The sequence below is a fragment of the Pinus tabuliformis genome, chromosome 9 (assembly GCF_031772625.1).
Source record: "Pinus tabuliformis cultivar Carrire ecotype Pingquan chromosome 9, CPIR1, whole genome shotgun sequence".
Lineage (NCBI taxonomy): Eukaryota > Viridiplantae > Streptophyta > Pinopsida > Pinales > Pinaceae > Pinus > Pinus tabuliformis.
The window spans coordinates 37,799,389-37,821,777 of record NC_142307.1 but is presented as its reverse complement, the minus strand read 5'-3'; positions in this window follow the sequence as shown (position 1 = coordinate 37,821,777).

The following is a 22,389-nucleotide window of genomic DNA, read 5'->3' as shown; positions in this document are numbered from 1 at the left end:
CCAAGACATTTAGGGTTTTTGCAAGCTCCCGAATTACATCCCAAACCGGTGACCTAGGGAAAAGAATCATAACTTTCTCTCTGAGCATCAGATTGAAATCTCGTAAGAAGATATAGAAAGAGGACAGACTGTACTGTGTTGTGTATTGTTTTCCAGTCTGAACGTCAAAACGGTAACACTTGGAACTTAGTACAATTTCGCTCTACCTAAAAAGTATATAAACATGTCATCTTGGGAGATTGGGCATAACGCTTTCTTAGAGAATCCACTTTCGATCAGACTAGTGGAATTGGAAAGAGGACGCAGAGGACTACTTTAGGTCACAATTGCAGACCTTTAATTACAAAGTTACATTTTTTTCAAGATCGAGCTCCTAAAATCAATAAAAGGTAATATGAGGAAGTTTGATGGCAAGGATCCGGTAAATTGGATACTACAGATGGAGCAATATTTTGATCTACATGAGGTGCAACTGTTACAAAAGGTACATATTGCATCTTTATATTTAGAACTGAATCAATTTTTATGGTATAAAGGGCTTTGTTCTCGTAAACCACTTTTCACGTGGTCAATTTTCATGAAGGAAATGATAGCACATTATGAGGATACAAAGAGAAACACCTTCTTTAGCCAATTGATAAATCTCAAACAAAAGGGTTCAATGGCAAAGCACATTGAGGACTTTCAAAAATTGAATATAAGGGTAAATGATATTCTAGAGAAGCAAAGGATTGATGTCTTCATAGGGACTTTAAAGGATAACATTCAACATGAGGTTCGTCTTTGGGAACCTGATTCATTGGAGAAGGAATTCAGGTTGGAAAGAAAAATTGAAAGTGAAATTATGGAAACAAGGAATCCCACCACTCACAACTATAATTATGGAAGTGTTTTTTCTCCTAGCCTTCCACAACCTACAAGGTTTGCACCACAAAAATTAGAAGAAAAAAGAAAAAAGGGCTTTATTACAATTGTGATAGCAAATACACTAAAGGTCATAAGTGTGATGAGAAGAAATTATTTTACATAGATTATGAAGAGGAGGAAGAAAAGGATCAAGAAACATCAAAAGAAGAGGATATACACCAGGAACCAACCCTAGAGAAAGAAGAAATGAATCCGACCATATCTTGTAAAGCATTGGCAAGAATTACCACTCCTCAAACTCTCAAGATAGAAGGACATATCAAGAAGAAAAATGTTCAAGAAGTGAAAGATCACATCGAGAAAGAAGAAATGAATCTGACCATATCTTGTAATGCATTGGCTGGAATTACCACTCCTCAAACTATCAATATAGAAGGACATATCAAGAAGAAAAATGTTCAAGAAGTGAAAGATCACATCGAGCATCAAGAAATGAATCCGACCATATCTTGTAATGCATTGGAAGAAATTATCACTCCTCAAACTCTCAAGATAGAAGGACATATCAAGAAGAAAAATATTCAAGCAGTGAAAGATCACATCGAGCATCAACAACAAGTTCTCCAACTTTTAAAGGATAACGCCACTTTGGTGCAGAATCGAATGAAACAACAGGCAGATCAACATCGTAGTGAAAGAAGTTTTGATGTAGGCAATTGGGTATTTTTATGGCTACATCTCAAGCAAGCTATTTATGAGAAGGAAATGTTGGAAATACTACATGCACTTAATAAATGGTGACCTTACCTAATGGGAAGAAACTTCAAGGTAAAAATGGATCATGATAGTCTTAAAAAAAATTTAGAACAAATATTATCTTTAGAAGAACAGGAAAAATGGGTCACAAATATGTTGGGTTATGACTTTGAAATCATCTACAAAAAAGGGAAGCAAAATGTTGTTGCAGATGCACTCTCAAGAAAGGATGAGGATGTGGAAGCATTGTTTTGTTCTATTTATATTATCCAACCAGATTGGATAAATGAAGCAAGGGATGAATGGAAGAAGGACGAAGAAGTGTGGCCACTCATTCAAAAGTTGCAGAAGATCCTAGTTCAAACAATATTGCCAGAACTTGACGAGGAAGGAAAAATCATATTGGAACCTGGAGCAGTCACAAAAACAAGAACTCAACAGCTACAAAATCAATTAATTTCAAAGTATCTCATCAAGTGGAAGAACTTACTCGCTAAAGATTCCACATGGGAGGACAAGAATTTTATACAAAAGCATCAATAACTACTCAAGCGTTGAGGACAACACTTTTTGAAGGAGAGGGGCATGTTAGGTCCCTATACTAATAGTGTAACCCCTCATGGTTATTAGTACAAACCCCTTATTATATTTTTGTGCCCATGTAGTCCCCAAATTGTTATTATTTTTCCCCATAGAAGCGCACTATTGTTATTATTATGCCCCATAGAAGCGCACTATTGTTATTATAAAGCCCGTACATTATTATTGTTATGTCGGCTCTAATTATATTAGGACCCCTTAGACTCCTATATATAGAAAGGAGGTCTTGTAATTTGTATCATCCAAGAATTTTTCATTTGTGTAATGTAAAGGAGGTTTCCCCCTCGAAGAGGCTAATTTCTAAGGCGTTGATCTATCTTTTTGTGAGCTGGTTTCATAACAAGTACCTGATGATGAAAGTGAAAAGAATGATATGGATGTTTTTGAAGACAAAGATGAATGCATTGAAACCATTTTTCAGCAATGGAGTCAAGAAGAGATAAGATTTTGCTATCAAGAAATATGGCAGAAAGAAAGTCAGGAATATGAAGCGCAAGAAGCAAAGCAAAGAAGACAGTTTGAAGATGCAATGTTATGGCAGCAGTCCATGGTTGAATGAATATTTGAAGAGGAAGGTGTAGAAGACATGATCCAATTGTTTTTCAGAAGAAGATCAAGACAAGTCAAAGAAAAATTGCAGCAACAGCAAGTCAATAAAGCCTACAGCAAGAAAGTTCAATAGAGAATGAAGCAATTTCGAGGATATAAAATTTGGAAGAAGAGAAAAATAAAATGCAAAATTGTGAAAGTCTTGAGTCATTGTAAGCCTAGCTGAGACATAGACCAGTAGGCATGTTTGAGTGATAATCGAGTCAAGTTATGTTGAGTCATACGGTCGTAATTAAGGGGGAGTGTTAGAAATTGTAATTACTCCTGCATGTGGAGTTAGCTAAACATAGAGAGTTAGTTAACTGAGTGATTGAGTGTTTGAGTGTTGAGTCAAGTCAAGTTAAGTGATAGACGAATTTTAGTGTGTGGTTGCATGTGGATGCATGTCAAGATATTTTAGGCAAGTCGCTAGTTGGAAAAGGTTAAATATCCTTCATCGGGTTCATTGTAAGTACCATGTTTTGAAAGATCAATAGAAGAGAAACAAATCGTGTTTTATGTGTGAATTATGCTTTGTCTCCTCTGCCTTTCCAACAACAATAACTTGTGGCCCTGAAGTTCACGCAAAAATTTGATTAATTTACAAGATTTGGGATCAACTTAGCTCTTTTTGATGTAGAGCAAAAATACTGAAACAATGTTGTATTTACATGCACTTCTCGACTCTCCTCGCTAATTTTTCAGTTCTTTTAACTTTCTAGAATTATCTTCTAAAAAATTCCAAGTTTAAATCATGATCTTTAAAGGCTTTAGATATCACCTAAACGACTTATGTGGCTTAGGATGATCTATTATTTATAATTTATAATTTCATTTTTGAAAAATTAATAATAATTTTTTTTATTTATTACACCAATAGACATACCTATTTCAACTCAGGGTGGACGTGGGGTTGTATAATTTCATTTTTTTTTAAATCAATGGCCAAGATTCTGTTGGAAATAATACTGAGAGGGGGGGGGTGAATCAGTATTATCTAATTCTTTTAATGAACCTTCCTTATTTGATCTTTGAATTATATTTGCATGTCAGTACCATAAAATAATGTGCATGAACAAAGAAAACAGATAGTCACACCAAAGAACACAAGATGTAAGGTGGAAACCCAATGTGGGTGAAAACCACCTGCTGCAATATGTCTCTATCTTCTTTCAAATTAGAAACTTCTTTTACAATGGTTTTGTACTGGTGCAGTCCTTTACCAGTACGCAGGCTGCAACCTGCAGAGAGCTACAACTCTCTCTCGTTTTCCAGTCTCTCCTGGAAGGGAGCTACAACCCCCTACTTCTTTTCTTACAAGGACCACTTTTCATAAATTTTCAAACTGGATCCATAAGCATCAATTGATCATCAAGTATGAGAGAATCACCCAATCAACTGTAGTAACTAGATCAACAGTAATAGGACCAAACCCAGAACACAACAATGATAAACAAAGATTTTAAGAGAAGGAAGCACCCTGCTCCACTGCTAGCCTGCTTCCGGACTCACCCTGCTCAACTGCTAGCCTGCTTCCGGACTCACCCTGCTCAACTGCTAGCCTGCTTCCTGGACTCACCCTGCTCAACTGCTAGCCTGCGTCCCGGACGCACCTTGCTCAACTGATAGCCTGCGTCCCTCGCTCTGAATCTATTGAATTGCCTGTGTCCCGACACACCGGAACCCTTCTGCGCCTGCGTCCCGACGCACCCAAACCCTTCTGCGCCTACGTCCCGACGCACCTGAACCCTTCTGCGCCTGCGTCCCGACGCACCTGAACCCTTCTGCGCCTGCGTCCCGGCGCACCTGAACCCTTACTGCACTTGCGTCCCTCCGGGCATAGATGATTTCAAGACTTCAGAAGTAACCCAGACAGTCAGATCTATAGATCTGAACATGCGCCGAAGAGATCTCGGTCCATCAGTAGAATCGCCTTGTTTAGATCTAGACCAGATCTAGCCCTCATAAGATATTCAACCAAAACCATGCTTAAACCAAATGATCTCCTTTGCTTTATATAGGCAAGCTCCTCCTCAAATCATGGAACAATACCACGAGCCGACACCATAATAACACAATACCATCGGCTAGATACCAAGAGTAAAACACAAGAAACCCCCACGTGAGCTTTTCTCTGCCTTGAAATGTGTGCACTGGGTGGACGCACCTCCTGAATGGCTAGCCTGCGTCTCTGGACGCGGTCCCTGCAAGGTGTACCTGCGGGTACGCACCTTCTGAACTGATATCCTGCGTCCTTCTTATTTTTCAATAAAATGAGAGCCTTGTCATGGGAGTTGCCATCAAGTACAACATCTGTAACATATAGCCATACCAGAGAACATAATGCCAACAATCTCCCCCTTTGGACTTGATGGCAACCTTACAATCTTCAGCTTCATTCTCCCCTTTGACATCAAGGGCAAAGGGGTATGCTCCCCCTAAGATCATGCTCCTCCTGAAAATGAACCAGATCTGCAACAAAGAACCATAATCCACCATGAAAGAGATAGAGACATATTGCAGCAAGATCTCCTTCTGACCATCCTCCATAATGCCAACAATGCATTATATGCTCCCCCTGAACCTGTGAGCTAACCATGACTGAACCATTTCCTGAGTCTGTGCTCCCCCTGAGCCTGAGCCAACCATGACTGAACCTGAGTCTGTTCTGCTGCCCTTTCTTCATATACGCGACTTTGCAGCCTGTAACTCGTGTATATACGCGACTTGTCTTCATTATATCAGCGTATGCAAGATGGAATACTGAATTTCATCACTTTCAGATTCCCCTGTGTCTGTTATGTCCGCTGTCTGAATTATGCCACACCTTTCTGTCTCTGTCTTCTTCAATTCCTACAACTGTGATGATGTATGGTCCTTTTGTTTTGAATTTTGAAATCTGCTCCTGCATTCCCTTGCTTTATGCCCATAGTTGTTGCATGTATAACATCTTACATTTTTCATGTTCCTTCTATCACAATCAATTGCTTTGTGTCCATATGCATTGCAGGCAAAACAATATCCTCTGAAATACCTGGGATGCGATGATCTGTCTTGAACCATTCTACTTCTACATCTGGCTGCAACATGTCCAAGATTATGACATACATAACATTCAACTTTTTTTAGTGGAGGAAATAATCGTCTATCATAGTTAGGAGTAAAGGATCTTCCTTGAGGAATTTCTTTCCTTGGTTGTTCCTCGTTGAGCATTTCAGATTTCTCATTAGAGTTTCTTGCCTCACCTTGTGAACTAGATTCACCTTCAACATATTCATGAAAACCAAGACCAGTCTTGATAGCAGGAGACCTTTGACTATTAAGAATATCATCCAAGACTTTAGTACTATCTTGAAATCGTAAAAGCTTATCCTTTTCTTCTATTTTACCTTTCAAGATATTTACCTCAACTTGATGTTGTTCTTCCTTTTTCAGATATTGATTCCTTAGGTCTTCTTCAGCTTTTCTTCCTTCTTCCACTTGTCGCTTTAGTTTGATCACTTCATGTTCTTGATCTTCAAGATCTTCTCTGTTCTGTTCTCTTGATTTTTTAAGATCTTCTTTTAGAGAGAGGATCCTTGATTCAAGTTTCTGAATAGTTGTACTCTGATCCTTTACTATATCCTGCAATTGCTCCCTTACCCTGATTTCTGTCTCCAATTGTTCTTTTAATTTGGCAACTTCTTCAGTTTCTGCATTCTTCTCTTCATGTGCCATGAGACTTTTAATATCTTCACTATTATTGGATGAAGCATTCTTCTTCTTATGTGCCATGTGACTTCTAATATCTTCACTATCATTGAATGAACTTTTAATATGGGTATAATAGCTTCTACCATCTTCTTCAGATATCTTTCCTTTGTTATGAGGACATCTAGCAGCATAGTGACCAACTCTACCACATAGAAAACATTTGAAAGGTAGCTTACCTTTGAACCGTCCAGTTCCTCGTTCAAGATTCTTGACAAAATTTACCTCATCTTCTTCCTCTGATACTTCGAATGCGGCCTCTGGTGGTACCTCTTGTCGCATTTCAAAAGCAGTTAAGATCCCATGAAGTTGTGACATGGTGATTTTCTGCACATTCTCCTTTTCTTCTATGGCAGATACTTTAGAGTCAAATTTAGCAGACAGAGATCTCAAAACTTTTTCAACTAAGACAACTTCCTCAAATTCTTCACCCAGATCCCTCATACAATTCACAATCTCATCCATATGCAGGAAATAATTAGCTATGCTTTCATTATTACGCATCTTAAGAGTTTCATACCGGATTCTGAGAGTTTGAAGCTTTGCTCTTTTTACCTGATCATCTCCTTCGTAGCTTGTGACGATTTTGTCCCATATTTCCTTAGCTGATTTGAAATGCATGATCTTCATAAATTCTGATTGAGTCAAACTACTCAATAGGACAGTAACAGCTTTGGCATTGAGCTCATATTGCTTTTTCTCTGCTGGATCTGTAGGAGTTGCTGATGGGAATTTGTATCCTCCATCTACGATTCCCCAAACTTCTACTCCAAGTGATTGTAGATATGCAGTGGTTCTTATCTTCCAGTGAGTAAAATTGTTCCCGTCAAAGATTGGTGGCCTGATGTGTGCCTCTCTTTCTGGATTAGCCATTCTGATGGATCTTTTCCTTCAAGCGATCAAGCTTCCTCAGAAGGACCTGCTCTGATACCAATTGTTGGAAATAATACTGAGAGGGGGGGGTGAATCAGTATTATCTAATTCTTTTAATGAACCTTCCTTATTTGATCTTTGAATTATATTTGCATGTCAGTACCATAAAATAATGTGCATGAACAAAGAAAACAGATAGTCACACCAAAGAACACAAGATGTAAGGTGGAAACCCAATGTGGGTGAAAACCACCTGCTGCAATATGTCTCTATCTTCTTTCAAATTAGAAACTTCTTTTACAATGGTTTTGTACTGGTGCAGTCCTTTACCAGTACGCAGGTTGCAACCTGCAGAGAGCTACAACTCTCTCTCGTTTTCCAGTCTCTCCTAGAAGGGAGCTACAACCCCCTACTTCTTTTCTTACAAGGACCACTTTTCATAAATTTTCAAACTGGATCCATAAGCATCAATTGATCATCAAGTATGAGAGAATCACCCAATCAACTGTAGTAACTAGATCAACAGTAATAGGACCAAACCCAGAACACAACAATGATAAACAAAGATTTTAAGAGAAGGAAGCACCCTGCTCCACTGCTAGCCTGCTTCCGGACTCACCCTGCTCAACTGCTAGCCTGCTTCCCGGACTCACCCTGCTCAACTGCTAGCCTGCTTCCCGGACTCACCTTGCTCAACTGCTAGCCTGCGTCCCGGACGCACCTTGCTCAACTGATAGCCTGCGTCCCTCGCTTTGATTCTATTGAATTGCCTGCGTCCCGACGCACCTGAACCCTTCTGCGCCTGCGTCCCGACGCACCTGAACCCTTCTGCGCCTGCGTCCCGACGCACCTGAACCCTTCTGCGCCTGCGTCCCGACGCACCTGAACCCTTCTGCGCCTGCGTCCCAGCGCACCTGAACCCTTACTGCACCTGCGTCCCTCCGGGCATAGATGATTTCAAGACTTCAGAAGTAACCCAGACAGTCAGATCTATAGATCTGAACATGCGCCGAAGAGATCTCGGTCCATCAGTAGAATCACCTTGTTTAGATCTAGACTAGATCTAGCCCTCATAAGATATTCAACCAAAACCATGCTTAAACCAAATGATCTCCTTTGCTTTATATAGGCAAGCTCCTCCTCAAATCATGGAACAATACCACGAGCCGACACCATAATAACACAATACCATCGGCTAGATACCAAGAGTAAAACACAAGAAACCCCCACGTGAGCTTTTCTCTGCCTTGAAATGTGTGCACTGGGTGGACGCACCTCCTGAATGGCTGGTCTGCGTCTTTGGACGCAGTCCCTGCAAGGTGTACCTGCGGGTACGCACCTTCTGAACTGATATCCTGCGTCCTTCTTATTTTTCAATAAAATGAGAGCCTTGTCATGGGAGTTGCCATCAAGTACAACATCTGTAACATATAGCCATACCAGAGAACATAATGCCAACAGATTCCTTGTCTAGTGAATATGTTGTGTTTGAAGTACCAACTATTTCTCTATATTCTTGGGACAGTAACTAAAATTGGTTCATATGGTTCAAGTTTCTTTTTCTATTCTGAGTTTAGAACAAACATATAAAAGGAGCAATTTTATATTATGTAAAAAAGTTCTTCTGTAACTGGTTTAAAAGTTGTGGATTGATTTAGAAAAAATCCGACAGGCTGATATTTATCCATGTAAGCCTATATGAGGCAATATGAACACATAAAATAATGGAGAGTGTGTTGAATGGTTGGATAATGTATGCTTGTGAGTTGGTTATTTTAAATCTCCCTTGAATAATAAGAATATCAATTATCATTGCTTTGTGGATGTTTCCCTCACAAAGGAGGGTTTTACCATGTAAAACAACGTTTCAATTTAGGTGTTTGATTATTCTACTAGATATTATTTATTTTCCATTATTTTCTGTAATTAAATCTATTTGCGGATTATGCTTTCGCTTCTCAATTCACCAAGTGGTATTAGAGCTTTTGGGAAATGTTTGTGTTATTGGTAAAGATGCAGAGTGCGAAGTTTGAAATAAAAAAGTTCAATAAGAGTAATAGCTTTGATCTATGGAAGGTTAAGATGCAGGTTATGCTCATGCAGCAAGGCATGGCAAAGGAATTGTTGGGCAGGGAAAAGAAACCCGTGGACATGGATGGAGAAGACTAGGAGGACATGGATGCAAGAGCCACTAGTGTTATTCATCTGTGCTTGGTAGATGATGTGTTGTTTAACATTGTTGGAAACAAAACAACAGCAAAATTATCGATCAAGTTAGAAAGCCTTTATATGATGAAGTCCTTGAAAAAAAGAAGTTATTTGAAGCGGAATTTATACAGTTTGTGAATGAAGGACAGTACAAAGATCTTTGATCATTTGAAATATTTTAATACTCTTTTATGTCAGTTGTCTATTATAGATGTAATTCTCGAAGGGGAAGAAGAGGAAATTACATTGTTATGTTCTCTTCCTGAGTCTTGGGAACATTTTGATACCTCTATTATTTTTATTTATATTGATACCATTGATTTTGATGCTATTGTGGGAGCTTTATTGTCTAAGGAAACTCGGTGGAAATCTAGCCTGGAAACCTCAACATCAGAAGCAATGGTAGCCAGAGCTCAATCGAAATAAAAAGAATAGAATTCGAGAGACACATCAAGATCGAAGTCAAGAGGCAAGAAGAGTAATTTAAAGTGTTGGTGTTATAACAAATCATGGCATATTAAGAAGGATTGCTAGAAAAGAAAGGAACAAGCTGCTAAAAAGGACTCTACAAAGGAAGCTAATTCAGTTGAAATAAGTGTAGGTATTGTTGATGAGGTATTGTCCACTTCTATTATTTCTCAACATCATCATAATTGGTTGCTAGATTATGGTGCTTCCCATCATATGTGTCTTCATAGGAATTGGTTTGTTTCATACCAATCTATTGATGACAGTGTGGTTTTCATGGGTAATAATGTTACATGAAAAAATGTTGGGATTGGTAGTATCACGATTAAACTATATGATGGTACTATTAAAACATTAAAAGAGGTGAGGCATGTGCCTGAGCTAAGAAAGAACTTAATATATTTGGGAGTGTTATATTCTATTGTTTATAAATGTACAATTCAAAATGGAATTATGAAGGTGTCGAAAGGCATCTTGGTAGTCATGAACACTAAAAGATTTGGGAACCTTTATAAGTTTGAAGGAAGGGCATAAATAGATCATGCAATAGCACCATTTGAAGGTGAAAGTGAATACTCATTTATGGCATAAACACTTGGCTCATATGAGTGAGAAAGGGTTGAAGGTATTGGTTGATCGTAAGTTACTTCCAAGCTTGAAATCTTTGAATTTGAATTTCTGCTAGAATTGTATTTACGGAAAACAATATAAATAGAAATTTAAAACAAGAAACATGTTAATAAAAGTATCCTTGATTACATCCATTCATATATTTGGGGACCATCTCCTAAAGTATATTTGGAAGATCTTCATATTTTGTAACATTTATAGTTGATTATTATAGAAAGGTTTGGATTTATTTACTAGAAAGATAAGTTGATGTATTTCTTATTTTTAAGTAGTATAGAGCTTTCGTTGAAAAGAGAACTGGAAGGTCAATTAAATGTTTGAGAACTGAAAATGGAATCGAGTATACTTCAAAGGAATTTGAAAATTATTGGAAGGAATTTGGGATTTAAAGACATAAAACCATTGTTTATACTCCTTAGAAAAATGGTGTTGTTAAACGCATGAATAGGACTCTTCTAGAGAGAGCAAGAAGTATGCTCAATAATGCCAAGTTGTAGCAGGAATTGTGGGCAGAAGAAGTTATTACAGCGTGGTATCTAGTAAATCGGTCACCATCAACTTCAATTAACTATAAGATTCTAAAAGAGGTATGGACATGCAAACCTTGTGATTATTCAAATCCTAAAGTTTTTGGCTGTGATGCCTATGCTCTCATTCCAAAGAATCAGTATTCTAAGTTAGATCCAAAATAAAAATAAAAAGACTAATATTTGTTGGATATGGTGATGGATTTAAGGGATATAGGTTGTGGGATCTTACTACCCACAAAATCATCATTAACAAAGATGTCATATTTGATGAATTGTCACTCATAAAATCAAAATTTGTAGATGGTGGAATGAAATAGGAAAAAGTACCACAGACTCAACAAGTTCAATTGGAAACCCAATCATTCAAGTGAGGAGGATCGTGAATATCTTCATGAAGAAATTCTTGTAGAAGCAGAGGAGGATACAAAAATTTCTCAAGAAACTTAGGAAATACTGCAACAACTTCTATGAAGATATACACAGACCATATATTTTCCTAAAATGTATGACAATTTTGCTACATTTATTGCTTTGATTCCTAATGATGGAGAACCTAGTTTATATCAGGAAGCAATGGAAGTATATGATAGTGATAAATGGACAGTAGCAATGAAAGAGGAAATGGATGCCTTACAAATAAGGAAGACATGGGATATGGTGGAACTTCCTAAGGATAGGAGGCTTTTTGGTTGCAAGTGGGTTTACAAATTGAAAAAAGGTGCTAATGATACTATTCAAAAGTAAAAAATCAAGGCTGGTTGCAAAAGGATATTCTCATAAGGAAGCTATTTATTTCCATGATATTTTTTCACCAATTGTTAATCTTGTTTCAATTTTGTTTGTGTTGGCATTAGTTGCATTACTTAATCTGGAGTTAAAGTAGGTAGATGTTAAAACAACATTCTTATATGGGGATTTAGATGAGGATATTTATATGTAACAATGAGAAGGGTTTGCTCAAAATTGCAACAAGAGGTTTGTTTACAAACTCAAGAAATCATTGTATGGCCTGAAGCAGTCTCCTAGGCAATGGTATAAGAAGTTTGATCCCTTCATGATGAGCTACAATTTTACCAGAAGTGAGTATGATCATTGTGTTTACTTTCAAAAGTTGGAAAATGACATATTCATTATTTTGGTGTTATATGTTGATGATATGCATGTAGCATGCAAAATAATGTTTAAGATCAACATGTTGAAAGCTCAGTTGGATAGGAGATTCGAAATGAAGGATCTTGGAGTAGAAAAGCAAATCTTGGGTGTGGAAATACATAGAGATAGAAAAAATGGTAAGTTGTGATTATCACAACAAAAGTATGTGGAGAGAATATTTTTGAGGTTAAGTACGAATAATGTGAAACCTGTTCAAATCCCTTTAACTTCTCATTTCAATCCTTCTTCAAGTTTATTTCTTAGTAATGATGAATAAAAGGAGTATATGTCTCATGTACCATATTTTAATGCAGTAGGGTTCTTAATGTATGCAATGGTTAGTGCAAGGCCATATATTTCACATACAATTGGTTTTTACAGTAGATACATGGAAAATTCAGGTAAAGAGCATTGGGTGGTCGTGAAATGGGTGCTTTGGTATCTTAGGGGCACAAATAATTATTATATCACCTATAATGGTAGTAGTGATTTAGTCTGTGGTTATGTTGATTCAAATTTTGTAGGTGACTTGGACAAGAGGAGATCCACTTCTGGATATGTCTTTACTCTTGTAGGTGGAGTTGTAGTTGGATGTCAAAGCTTCAAAACATAGTTTCTTTATCCACTACTGAGGTAGAACAGATATTTGTGTCACATGCTTGTAAAGAGGAAATTCGTTTAATAGGTTTATTGGGTGAATTTGGAAGGTTTGTTGGGTGACAATCTTCATATGAAAAAAAACATGGTCAACCATGATTCAATTTCACATTTTGGCGAAGATTGTCTCAATATGAAAATCACCATGGTAAACCATGGTCAACCATGTTTATTTTAGTTTTATAATATGTATCTTAAGGTTTATATACCTTGGGTTTATAATATTAATCTCGTGGGTCTAATATTATTCCCTTGGGTTTATTATTCCATTGGTTTTATGATATCAATCGCTTGGGTTTATTAATCTAAGGGTTCATATTCCTAGGGTATAATATTATTAATAATGTTTATAATATTAATCCTAAAGTTTAATATAAATCCATTGGATTTATAATCATGGTCAATTATGGTCCAACGTCACAAGGATTGTCTCAATGTGAAAATCAACCCTATTCAAACATCGTCAATCATCATCAACTATGGTCAATCATGGTCAACCATGGTTAACCAGGGCCCAATGTCGCATTGTGACAAATATTGTCTCAATATGAAAATCAATCATGGTCAACCATGGTGCAGCATCATATTGTGACAAAGATTGTCTCAATATGTAAATCAACCATGGTCAACCATGTTTATTTTAGTGTTTATAATATTTATCTTAGTGTTTATCATAGGATTTTTTTGAAATGAAAATCAATCATAGTCAACCATGGTCCAGTGTTGCATTGTGACAAATATTGTCTGAATATGAGAATCAAGCATAGTCTAATGTTGCATTGTGACAAATATTGTCTCAATATGAAAATCAATCATGGTCAAACATGGTCCAATGTCACATTGTGACAAAGATTGTCTCAATGTGATAATCAACCATGGTCCAATGTCTCATTGTGACAAAGATTGTCTTTATATGAAATCAATTATGGTTAACCATGGTCCAACATTGCATTGTGACAAAGGTTGTCTCAATATGAAAATTAACCATGGTAAACCATGGTCAACCATGATTATTTTAGGGTTTATAATATTTATCTTAGGTTTTATATACCTTGGGTTTATAATATTAATCTCTTGGGTTTAATATTAATCCCTTGAGTTTAATATTATTCCCTTAGGTTTATAATCCCTTGTGTTTTTAATATTAATCCCTTGGGTTTATAATATCAATCCCTTAGGTTTATTAAGCTAACAATTCATATTCCTAGGGTATAATATTATTCGTAGGATTTATAATATTAATCCTAGGGTTTAATATAGATCCCTTGCACTTAGAGTCATGGTCAACCATGGTCCAACGTCACATTGTGACAAATTGTCTTAATATGTAAATCAACCATGGTCAACCATGGTCCAACATCGTATTGTGACAACCATGATCAACCATGGTCCAGTGTAACATTGTGACAAATATTATCTCAATATGAAATCAGCCATGGTAAACCATTGTCAACCAAGTTTAATCATGGTCAACCATGGTCAATCATGGTCAACCATGTTTCATTGTTATTCCCTTTATTTATAATCCCTTGGGTTTATAAATTTAATCCTGAGGTTTATAATATTTTTTTTTTTCTGGATAAAGACTATTCTATTAAAAAAGATAAAAATATTTACAGAGAGGATTAAACCTCTGAGGGGGTCGTAGCCTGCCCATCACCAAAGAGACTTATGCATATAGCAAACTTCAGTCCTTTTACATAATTGAGAGTTTTTGAAGCAAGAATTGAAGTGAGCTTGAGAGACAAAAAACTAGACTGTCCTATAGTTGATCTATGCTTCAGAGGTAGCTGATCACTTACAGAAATACTATCCTTTAAAGCTGCTATTACAAAAAGATCCAAAACCAGACTTTTGACCTGAAGACTGTAACAATTCATGTTGATATCAAAAGAAGCCTGAGACATGCACAGAAAGGACCACGGAAACATAACTTGAGTACCAAAAATCAGAAGAGGGACTGCTGTCATGGCATTTTAAGCCAGAAGTCTTTAATCCTGCAGAGGAGAGCCTGTCGCGTCCACGTTTGCCTGGTTGGGGGAGCCAATCCAGGTCACCATTTCATTGTCTTCAGCTCCCATCATACTGCCTTCTAGGGGAATAACAAGATTCAGAACGCTTCCAGAAAAGCGCACTGGTTCACAAGCAAGAATTTGCTCTTGTGGAGAAGCTGACTGGGGTTGAGGGGCTTCCTGAAGTCCATCCTCATTCTACTTGGAATTTTCATTGAGGACTACTCCAGCCATGTCACCCTGAAATTCGCTCATATCCTGAGACTGAGACTGAGCCCTGGAGATGTCATCCGAGCTCGTAAGCTCATCTTCCTCCTCCGAGAAAATTATAGTGATAGTGGCTGAGATTAAAGGCTTATTGAGCCTACTTCTGAACCTGAACCGGGTAGTTTGAAAGGAACTATTCAGAGAGGGCCGAGAATGATCAGAAGGCGGAGAGGATGGAGAGGCAGAGGCTAAAGGAGTGATGCTCTGAGGGGCAGAGCCACCACGACGCCGAGAAACGCCACGAGTACCAGAATTGCTTCCACGACGGGGGACGCCACGACGTCGAGCCATTGCAGGGTGCGCAGGCAGCTTAGGTAAATAGGATGACCGGAACTGGAGGGAAGGCGACCAGACACAGGCGGAATAAACCAAGTTAATAGACCAGACACAGGCGAAATAAACCAGGTTAAGAAACCAGACATAGGCGGAATAAACCAAGTTAAGAAACCAGAGGGGCTTCCATACACCGTGAACAGAGCATGGGTGCGGAAAGCATAACGAGCAGAGGCAGACAGGATTGCAAATGTCAGCTGCAAACACCAGAGAGCACGCCATGGTTAAATCGCTTGGCTGAGGATCTCGAACCGAATGACCATTAAATGTTGTAACCAGAGCCTTAATTCCACAATCTTCTCCTTTCATATCAACTGATAACGAAGTGTGTGGACTGCCGGATCCGTCCAAGTGTTTGGACAGCTGCCGCGTTTGCATGCAATGAGATTAACAGGCAGTAATTGCACCCGCATCTGGGGTGAGGTTTATAATATTAATGTTAGGGTTTAATTTTTATTTTAGGGTTTATAATATTTATCATAGGGTTTATATCCTTTGGGTTTATAATATTAATCCATTGGCTTTGTGACAAATATTTTCTCAATATGGATATCAATCATGGTCAGCCATGATTTTTTTGATCAACCATGGTGAACATTGGTCACCACGGTTAGTTATGGTCAACCATGGTCCAACACCACATTTTGAGAAAGATTATCTCAATATGAAAATCAACCATGGTCCAACATCCCATTGTGACAAAAATAGTCTTGATATGAAAATCAATCATGGTCAACTATGGTCACATTGTGACAAATATTGTCTCATGGTCTAGCATCGCATTATGACAACCATGGTCCAATGTTGTATTATGAAAAATATTGTCTCAATATGAAAATCAACCATGGTCCAACATCCCATTGTGACAAAAATAGTCTTGATATGAAAATCAATCAGGTTCAACCATACTTATTTTAGGGTTTATAATATTTATCTTAAGGTTTATATACCTTGGTTTTATAATATTAATCTCTTGGGTTTAATATTATTCCCTTGGGTTTATAATCCCTTGGGTTTTTAGTATTAATCCATTAGGTTTGTAATATCAATCCCTTAGGTTTATTAATCTAAGGGTTCATATTCCTAGGGTATAATATTATTCATAAGGTTTATAGTATTAATCCTACTATTTAATATAAATCCCTTGGGTTTATAATAATGGTCAACCATGGTTAATCATGATCGACCATGGTTAACCATGGCCTAACATTGCATTGTGACAAAGATTGTCTCAATACGAAAATCAATCATGGTCAACCTGGTCCAACGTCATATTGTAACAAAGATTGTCTCAATTTATAAATCAACCATGGTCAACCATGTTTATTTTAGCATTTATAATATTTATCATAGCGTTTATATACCTTGGTTTATAATATTTATCTTAGTGTTTATCATAACATTTTCTTGATATGAAAATCAATCATGGTCAACCATGGTCCAATGTTGCATTCTGACAAAGATTGTCTCAATGTGAAAATAAACCATGGTCAAGCATGGTCCAATGTCGCATTGTGACAAAGATTGTCTCGATATGAAAATCAATCATGGTCAACCATGTTCCAACGTCGCATTGTGACAAATATTGTCTCAATATGAAAATCAACCATGGTTAACCATGGTCCAACGTCTCATTGTGACAAAGATTGTCTTGATATGAAAATTAGTCATTGTCAACCATGGTCCAACATCGCATTGTGACAAAGATTGTCTCAATATGAAAATCAACCATCATCAACCATGGGGAATCATGGTCAATCATGGTCCAACGTCACATTGTGACAAAGATTGTCTCAATATGAAAATCAACCATGGTCAACAATGGTCAACCAAGGTTAATCATGGTCAACCATGGTTAACCATGGTCGAACGTCGCATTGTGACAAAGATTGTCTTAATACAAAAGTCAATCATGGTCAGCCATGGTCCAACGTCGTATTGTCACAAAGATTGTCTCAATATGTAAATCAACCATGGTTAACCATGACAAACCATGTTTATTTCAGTGTTTATAATATTTATCATAGGGTTTATATACCTTGGTTTATAATATTTATCTTTGTGTTTATCATAGGATTTTCTCGATATGATAATCAATCATGGTTAATCGTGGTCAATCATGGTCAACCATGGTCGAATGTTGCATTATGACAAATATTGTCTCAATATGAAAAAACCATGGTCAACCATGGTCCAACGTCGCATTGTGACAAATATTTTCTTGATATGAAAATAAATCATGGTCAACCAAGGTCCAATGTCACATAGTGACAACGATTGCCTCCATATGAAAATCAACCATGGTCAACCATGTCTATTTAAGGGTTTATAATATTTATCTTAGGGTTTATATACCTTGAATTTATAATATTAATCCCTTGGGTTTAATATTATTCCCTTGGGGATTTAGTATTAATCCATTGGGTTTATTGTTCCCTTGAGTTTATTAATCTAGCGGTTCATATTCATAGGGTTTACAATACTAATACTAGGGTTTAATATAAATCCCTTGGGTTTATAATCATACTCAACCATGATCAACCATGGTCCAATGTCACCTTGTGACAAATATTGTCTCAATATAAAAATCAACCATGGTCCAATGTTGCACTGTGACAAAAATTATCTCAATATGAAAATCAACCATGGTCAACCATGTTTATTTTAGAGTTTAAAATATTTATCATAGGGTTTAAATACATTGATTTATAATATTTATCTTATAGTTTATCATATGATTTTGTCAATATGAAAATCAATCATGGTCAACATTGATCAAACATAGTCGACCATGATCAATTATGGTCAATCACGATTAACCATGGTCAATAATGGTCCAACGGCACATTTTGACATCTTACATTCTTCACATCTTCCCACTAGATATTTTCTTTCCCTTTAAGACTGAAGGTAGCTATTTTGGCTTTCATGTTATCTGAATAGTTATGCAATCTGAAGAATTTCTTCATCCCAAGCAACCATGCCTCTGCATATTCTGACTTCTTCATCTCTCCATCAAATGTAGGAGGATTGACTTTCTTGAACTCCTCTGAAAAGTACTCATTCCTCCTATAAGGATGATGGCAGTGATGATGATGATGATGTTGTATCCTAGATGAGGAACTAGAATGAAACATGTACATATCAGTCCTCCTATCAGGTGTACCCAATGATCTTCCACCTCTAACTCTGTATGCTCCATCCAACCTCTATTCTGACCGAGACCTACTACCATATTCCCCATTAGTCTTCTCTTATTGTTCTTTACTAATCCTCAGTTGTCCCTGTCTCTTCAAGATTAACAAACTCTGAAGGATTACTGCATTGACCTCTACCTGCTTTTCTTGAGCCCTTGCAAGTATTTCCTGAGCCTCAACCAAATTGTCATTATCTTCCTTGGAACTTCTGATCTCTACCCTTAAACTCCTCAATGTGTCTATTATATCAGAAGAATACTCATCTCCTTGCTCCCATCTAATCAATAGGGAGAGTCATGTGAACTGTAGTCCACCATTTTGTTCGCAATATCTGATTGTCTTCTTCCTGCAAGTAAACCAAGTCAGCTAAACCAAAGTATAAACATAATCAACATACCTCAATGAAGTTTAGGGGAGGCTATCTCATCTACAAAATTAATCCACATTAGTGTGATACATGTATAACCATAATCACATAAATATGCCAACATCATGTATGACAATACCAACTACATACCATGACCTCATGCATGACAACCATAACCATGACAATGTATGCATAACCACATGCATCTAGCCCATCTGGTCCAAGTGTTTGAACCATGCTTTAATACCACTTTTTAATGCCACCTCCCACATCTACCCACTTTCACCAATATTTCGGCGTAAACATGAGAAGAGGGATACTATGACATGACTCAAACTCCTAAATACAGTTAAGGAAGTGGAATCGATAACCTAAAACTTTACTGGCCTTTCTCAGGAGCTACAGGACCCCCAAGAGCCAAACAACCACTCCAGTTGCCATAACCCTGAGTTAACTTAATTTTTGAGTGATTTGGACTCCTAGTCACTTGCATAACAAGGAAATCTAGTGACTGTAACCTTTCAGTTGCATGGATAACCTTGCCTCCCTGCTACTGCAATCCCAATTTCTTAGTTCTGAGTATGGGACCCTGAAATCTAAGCCATGTTTTCAAGGCTACGATATAGACCTCTACCCAGAACTTGATAGCACTTTCCAGAATGATGAATGACACAAGGACAAAGTCATGAATGTAAAACTTAGTCAATAAATTGACCTAACCTAGCCTAGCCATGACATTCATTTCATCAAACATGTAGTGAAAATTAAATCTACGGGTCATGAATGCATATCTAAACATTAGGGTATGATACTTATCTTAGAATCATCAAGACGGTATATTTCCCTCTCTTAATAACTGTAATAACATCTATTAGGTCATGCATTCAATAACCATTCATTTACCAATCAAAACATGATAAGAGACATAACTGGAATCTCTGGCAAAACCATGCTTATAAACATCATATAACCAAAATAATAACAATGATAGAACAACCATCAAAGCCACATAATAGCAAGTAGATTTACTCATGAAATGAAAGGGGATACTAGCTCTTATTTGTAGAAATTTCTATAAACCTAGCTCTAATACCATGTGGAAATTCCTTATATATTGAAACTGCAGATTCTAATATGCTAAAACAATTGACTTGAATCTACTGTACTCATTAGCGGAAACAATAAGTGATTGATGAAGTCACGAAGCATATAAGAGAAAGAATTCAATCACATATAACACAATGATTTCCTAGGGAAATCCACAGCTAAAAAACCCTGCTATTTGTATATTACATTAGTCATAAAATATGAGAAGATTACAATGTTTTACTTAAGTTTGAGCAACCTCTGCACTATCTCTATTTGTCTCGTTGCTTCCTAAACAAGCTCAAGCCAATACTTAGAAAATTTCTTGCTTGCCCAAGTACCTATTTCCTTTCCCTCACAAACTCCATGCACAAACTTGTGCTTCCTATTGCTTGTTGTCACCAACTCGTGCTCACCAAAACAATGATTAAACTTGTTCCTTCATTCCTCCTTTTAAAGGAAATTTGAATGATTAAAAATAGTGAGTTTTCTAATTAATGAATGATTTATTTTAGGCTTTCTTCTGAATGCATGCACCATCTGTTTAATTAGATGATTTTACAACTAATAGTACATTGTCCCTGAACTCCAATCTCAACTGGGTCTTTCTCTGATCTGACATGCATGAGTTAATAATGGGTGAATCTTCAATTTACTGGTTGATCATTGCAGGCAACACCACACTGCACTTCAAGAAGCACCCCATTGTTCGATAGGAATCACCCCACTACTGAAGGTTACATCTCACTACTGCATGTTACACTGCACTACTATAGATTACACCCACTAATTCCTCCATCTGTTGGAACTAGTTTAACTGACTTTAACTTAGTTAAACCGAATTAAATAATTACACCTCAAAATAAACTCAACTAGTGCTCCTAACTTTAGGAGACACTCTAAATGACTCTAGTTAGACCCTCAACTCAAATTAATTGAACAAACCAATTAAAATTAACTTAGTTAACTATTACAAATTATCATGAGATATGGAGTTACAATTTTATTCCCAATCTAATTCAAGGACAAATTAAATTAGGTTTTTTCTTGATGTTATTTTTAACATTTCTTGTTGCTATTTTCAACATTATTAACATATGAAAAACCAACCAAGCAAGGGACTTCCACATACCACCTGACAATAGATTGGAATGAACCAAATCTTTATTTTAGCTAATAACCCTTGTGCCATATTCCAAGCATGAATTTGGGATCTCATGGGATAAATTGACCCATAAACAACCAAGGGAATCTAGAGTTTAAACCACCTCCACCCTCACACTATCGTGATCTCACCTAAACTCATCCCAAGATCACAAAACCAAGCCAAGCTTGGACGCCTCACAATTCCTTAACCATCCATTAAGGAATTTTCTTGTCTCCACCCACCTATTAAGGGCTTCCGGAAGAAAACCATCTCCACCCCCAACCCTTTGGATTTTCCTAAGACCACCTCACCCAAATACAAAACCTTCTGACAGTCCAAAGCTCAACCAAGAATGAATCCCATCACACCATGGCTATCCAAAAATGGAAAGGCAAGGCTGAAACTACTTTCAAACCAGGAAAATCGATTCTAATATGACAAAAAATGGATAAAATACACACATGCATGCAAAAACCAGCTAGGAAATCATACATGCAACCTGTTACCTACAAGTGTTCCCACTGAAGTCGCTTGATCCAATTTTTCCTTGTTTGATCCTTGCTTTCCTTTGCTTTCTTATCCTTCCTTTTCTTGTCCTTGCTTTCCTTTTCATTCTCCTCTTGGTGCTTTTGTCCTCTTTAAAACCAATTCCAAAACTCTACTGTCAAAAGGCCCCATACTGATGGTTTGATGACTTTTTATTATTGATGCCTCTGATTTCTTCACTTTTCCTCTATTTTCCTTCAATTTCCTCCTCACATGCAACCTTTGACCTTTGACCTTCCTTTTCTCCTATTTTCCTTTATTTTCATAAATAAAATGCCAAATAATGCCTCTTTTCCTTTTCAAAGCCCTTTCTACATCACCTCATGCCACATCACAATAGTGAACATGGGTCAAA